Here is a 5,804-nt window from a genome sequence, read left to right on the forward strand (position 1 = left end):
ATACAAAATTATGCAAGACAGATTAATTCTGTGCATCCACACATGCGCAGAATTCCCCCAGGAGTAAAGGCCTAAATGTACATACTGAGCTCTTGTTTTCATTACTAAATGCCCTTCAAATCTAGCTGACTGCCACATATCCTATCCTTAATTAGTTGGCCTAATCACTGTGGGCATCACCAAAGAAATGGGCCTTGCAGAAGAATTTGAAAGAGGAGAAGGTAGTGGCCCTTTGGATGAGGCTGGGGAGAGACTTCCAGAGGTAGAGGCAGTGTGGAAGAAGGCATGAAGATGGCTGTGGGTGAAGTGGGCAGACAAGGCTAGTATAAGTCGCAGAGCAGAGGGGAAGGGGTAAGAGGATTTCTCCATGAAAATATAATGGGGTGTAATTATTTATAGGTGTACAATATTAACACACGGCCATATGTAGGTGATGATAATATCTCTCACAGTGAGAGCAGAACCTAGATTTCCCTTGTAGTTCTGGGCTAGTGATAGCCCCCTCCTCTTTCTGAAAAGTGCCCCTGGAGATCTGTTTAACCATCGCTTGTACAAATGCCAGAGATGGGGAGAAGGCAACTGGGTTTACTATCTCAAGACGATTGGCTCATCTGATACTGTAGCCCCCACACCCAGTACTTCAGTGTCTGAATTAGATATGAGCTCAAGTCCTGGTGTGAGGCCCCAAACCAGAAAGCAATGGTTGAAGAAGTGTCTAAGCCTTTGGCCTCCTAGCTGATAAACCCTCCCCTGATGAAGGGATATAAAACAAATACCACTTTTGTCTCCTGTGGCTTGGTGTCTCGCAGGAAGAACAGAAGGATTTGGCATGAAGGAGTGCTCTTACCTAAGAGCACCCTACCATTGCGGTTTTTAAAACCACCTGTGATGGGTTTCTCTTCTTGCTCCTCCAGCGCTCCATGTCGTCTCACAGCCCTGGAATCGATTCCTGCTTTTCACACTACTGGATGGTGGCGAGAACTCCTTCCTTCGTCCAGAAATTCTCAGGCTGATGACTTTGGTGAGCAGGGGAGGAATAGACAGTTCTGCGAATCGATTGTGTATTAGTACAATGCAGGTGTGTACGTTATTGGATGGTACATCATAAGTTTACCTCCCAACATGCACACTTCCATTGCTTTCACTCTGTAACTGTATTCTTGGCCCATAATTGGACAACAAACTAATAATCTTGAAGTGCAGAAGGGAAGTCCCCTATACATTTTGACCTTTAGGTGGATATACCCTGTTCTTCCTCTGTGTAACATTCCCATGATATGTGGGGGTGGGGAGAGAAAAGAGAATATGTGGTTTTCTTTGCTTTACTGCATTGCTGAAGCAGTGGTCTCACATGTCAAATATGTGTGAAGATATTGTTGAACGAAAGATGATGGCAGCTGATCTAAGACTCTGCCCTTCCCTATCTGAGGTCTTGCCTGCACAAGAAAGTTGCACTGGTTTAACTTCAGTTTCAACTGATTTAGTTAAACCGGTGCAAACCCCTGTGTGGATACTCTTATTTCAATTTAAGGATGGCTTATTTTGGTTAGGCTTCAACTGATTCTTAATTGACTAAAGCTAAACTGAATTAAGCCTGATTTAAATCATAAGTAGAGTGTTTGCACAGCTTTTTGCATCGGTTTGACTAAATTGGTTTAAAATCTCATCTTTGGTTAAGTGCAGCTTCCTTTGTAGCTGTAGATGAGTCACCGCTGGAATCAGTGTGACTTCTGTTATTAAATGCCCCTTTTTCCTGTTGGTCAAGTTTGTGAGATATCGGAGCAGCGATATTATTTCTCAAAGTGAAATTAGCCAGATACTCCAAGAGGCAGCAAAAGCCAAGTTAGCAGAGCTTCCTGGTCCCACATCCCACGCTCTACGCCTCTTTCTACTTCAGGTAAGAGTGCTGGCAAGGCCCAGGAGGAAAAGGGAAATGGGGCCATGTGGGAAGAGGTTATAAGAAGGGGATCCTGCAAACAATCTCTTCTGTTTTTGCTATGAGACTTGGGAAATGCTTCGGGTTCTGTGAGGTAGAAGATAATGGGGTGGGGAGGATCATGCAGATGATCAGCTTGGCTGTTTGTGTCTGGTGCAGTCAGGGAGGTACTGTGGAACAGAAAAGCAAAACATTTCGAGCAGTGCCCAGATTGTATCGTTTATGTTGCTATGAGCTCCTCTGCCTATTGAATCTCACACTTTGTAATAAGAAGAGCGTGGGGTTCATTGCCATGGATGGGAGAGTGGGGGAAGTAAGGGATGGAGATGTGAAGGAACAAACCAGTTAGTTGCCCTTTGGTCTGGAAATCATCCCTTTCCTTTGGTATTCAGCTTCAGAGTGGGAGTTGTGAGAGGGAGCCAGCCCAGGAAGGGACCATTCAGACCTTGCTGGAGAGCCTCCAAGCCAGGACCCGGACCCGGACCCATCTAAGCCCACAGGACATGGTGTATCCTTTTGCAAGACACACATCCTTGGTAAATGACATTGCTAAGCAAGGCGCAGCAGTTGGGCTAGGGGTGATATTTAATCTGTTGCTCCATGCCATCTTCCAGCTAAGATTGAATGAGAGTAAGACTGTATTCAGTACATCTCCACTTGTTGCAGATGCCAAGACCCTCATGCCAAGAACTGGCCATGGGCATTGTGTGGTGAAAAAAATCCTAATTGTGCAGAAAAGGGATTAATGATACCTAGCCCCTCGCTACCTGTGCTGGGAACGGTGTCCTGGTGGGATGATGCTTGTCCATCAGAGACAGCTTGAGGAGTGAGCACAGGACTGGGAGCCAGGAATATCTGATCATGGCCCCGTCACTGACTCCTCCCTAGGACGAGTGATTCACTTAACTTCTCTGTCTGCCTGAGTTTTCCCATCTGTTAACTGGTGCTGCTACTCATTTTTCCTTCCTCACAGGGGTGAAATGGAGATAACTGGATGCTTGTAAAGCACTTTGAAAACAACCACCATTCTGCAAGGACTAGGTATTATTGTTAGCCTTTGTTAAAAGGGCAGGCATGTCTTGTGGCATTGTCAAGCATCTCCCCCACCCAGCCTGGGCTAGAAGCAGAGTTGATGGGCACTGCTTGCAATTACAACTAGCTCTTCTCAACCAGAAGGGTCATTTAGCCCAAAGTTGCCATTGTTGGGGGTTGGGAAATAAATGAGGGAGCCTAGAGTATATGCCTAATTAAGTGGCTACTTCTCTCTAAAATTAGCTGCTTTAGCCTGCCTGGCTTCTTTGCACTGCATTGTCTCAGCCAGCTAATGCCCCAGACACTGTCTCTTTTCTTGTGCCTGTGCAGGGGACTCTGTCCAAAGTGCTGCTGAAGCTAATGCTGTTGCGAGCCACCTGTAGTGCAGTGACTGTGAGGCATCGCTGTTGCCTTTGACAGTCACATGGGAGTCACCCCTTAAGGATCTATCTTTTAAGTAAAACCCCCACTGGGTGGCTGGCGCCACCCTCAGGATTCCTGCCAGAGTGGTTCCACCATCATCCCATGTTGGGAGCAGAGGTTTGCTCCAGAACAAAAGTTCTCAACCTGCACGTATTGATCCCATTCCCCGTGAGGTTCCCTGCAATTGTCTTTTTTGCAGGTAGAGGGGGTAGCACCCTGAGCCATCTCCCTTATTCCTTGCCTCTGGGCTGTTGCAACTGGTCTTGCCATGCGAGGGAGGCCCATAAATCCTTGCACTGTTTTTTACAAAGGATTCTGGATGCATCTGAATAGGAATGGTGATGAATGACTGCATGTGAGGGTCACTGTATGGAAGAGTGAGAATCCTCTAGTTGAAAGCCAGGTTTTTAAGTTTAACATTGTCTGGAAAGCCGTTCCCCTCCCCACAGCCAGAACCCAGTTTTAGGGAAAGGACAGTGTAGTAGCTTCTCAGCAACATGTGTTGAGCACTGCCCAAACAGGAAATTACAACAGCGAGTTGGGTTTTCCTGGCTTGTCCTTCCCTTTGGTTTTCCATTCATGCCATTAACGTCAGATGCCTGGGAGGAGTGGCAGTGTCTCTCTCGCACATTGCAGACTGAAACAAGAGGAGGGAGCACATGGAGCAGAGAAATAAGAAATGGACAGAGAAAAAGACCATTCCTGCCCTTTTTCCCAGACAGTGGCTTAGAGAGGAGCAATAACAGAAATGGTTGGTAGCTGGTTTTCAAAAGTTATGTGTTTACTGTTGTTGAAAAGCAATCACAAAATAAAATCTTTCATTCCCTCTTTTTTCTATTCATTTGTTAGAAATGGCTTGGTTGAAACCTGCCCTTCAGGTCAGACTTGCATTCATTGGGAGCACACCACAGGACTTCCCAGGTGGTATGCGTGGGGGGAGGGGGTGTCTCAGCCTGTAGCAACAGTTAAAATAGATTGAAACAGAAGGGGGAGCTGTCAGCACACTAACCAGCAAGGAGGATGAGCGCTGCTTACCTAAGCCAGAGCATGGCAGCTCCTCTCTCCTTATAGTGGAGATGTAGGATCTGTGTCACAGACACAGGTAACCCCTTTACATCAACCCTGGCTCTGCAGCCTTCTCTCAGAGCCCCTTCCTTCCACTTGACAGACTTGTAGATGCAATGAAATCAATTCCCTACTTCTCTATATAAGACTCACTTCTCCAGAACTGTGGTAGCATCTGAATGTGTCATGGATCATAACTCTCATTATCACGAGCCTACAGCTACTCCTGCTGGCCACAGCCAAACCTTTTATGTTAATTGCTTGTTCCTGAAACACCTCCAGTGGTTTACCATCCATTTTCTTTCCCATTCAAATGCCCTCTTCTCATCCTCAAACACGTTTACAACTGTCGGTGAGGGAAAGGTCCCAGGCAGGTGTTGTGGGAGGAGCTGTGTAGCCCCCAAAGGGGGCCTGCTGGGCAAGCGGATGTAAGGAGGGAGAGGGCGTTTCCCAGGGCTGTTGCTGCAGCCAACCAAAGCCTTTAGGAAGGAGAAGAGAGCAAGCGGTGTTGTTGCCCGCTAGGGCCCATGGTGTCATGTCAACTGGCCATAGGTGGTCTTCCGCAGCTCCACACAGTGCGCGGCCCAGCCCCTTTCCTCGTTAGTATAGTGGTGAGTATCCCCGCCTGTCACGCGGGAGACCGGGGTTCGATTCCCCGACGGGGAGAGAGCGCTACCTTTTGAATGGGGAGAAAGAAATGCCTTGCCCGGCCAGCACATTCCTCATCTCCTCCTTGTATGGCGACTTCTGCTCACACTTCCTGCCCCGGTGCTGATTTTCACCTCCAGAGAGACAATTAGCCCGCAAGGCCACCCCTACCCTAGCGAAAGCCTCTACATCACCTCTGGCCACTGGGCCCAGCTTCAAGACCTGCACGTCGGGGCACTCTTCAGAGTCGTAAAGGGAAATACTCTGGCCAAGGGCATGAGGACAATCGCCCGGCCTAACGTGGTGGCAGCTGGTCAAGGGGCGAGGAAGAGAGAAAAGCGGACAGGCAGCAGGCTGGCCTCCTGTCTTTTTTCCTTTTGTTACGATTTTAACTGTGACAGTCATGGAGAGACTTGAGAAATAGCTGTGGCCGTAGGTGAGGTGGGCGGCCGCCCCGAGAGCACAGAAGTGGGCAGTTCCCACTTGGCTGCTGTGTCACCCAGCGGCTGGCCGTGATTGTCTAGTGGTCAGTAGTCTGCACTGTGGCCGCAGCAACCTGCCTTCGAATGCGAGTCTCTGTCACGGACTCACAGATCGTGCCCACTCTTGGCCCCGTGCGGTCCGTGGGGGGTGCCCCTTTTAGGGAGACAGCCCTTCTCGGGGGTCCACTCTCTCTCGGGGTCCGGCCCCTCCACCTCCT

General features: G+C 48.6%; 1 non-coding gene across 1 annotated transcript; it reads left to right on the top strand.

Moving 5' to 3' along the window:
• Positions 1-5,050: 5,050 nt before the first annotated feature.
• On the top strand, positions 5,051-5,122 carry TRNAD-GUC. The gene has a single exon. It is a non-coding gene; the product is annotated as a tRNA-Asp (tRNA).
• The last annotated feature ends 682 nt before the right edge of the window (positions 5,123-5,804 follow it).

Source organism: Terrapene carolina, unplaced genomic scaffold, assembly GCF_002925995.2.
Source record: "Terrapene carolina triunguis isolate 2854851 unplaced genomic scaffold, T_m_triunguis-2.0 Scaffold34992, whole genome shotgun sequence".
In the NCBI taxonomy this organism is placed as follows: domain Eukaryota; kingdom Metazoa; phylum Chordata; order Testudines; family Emydidae; genus Terrapene; species Terrapene triunguis.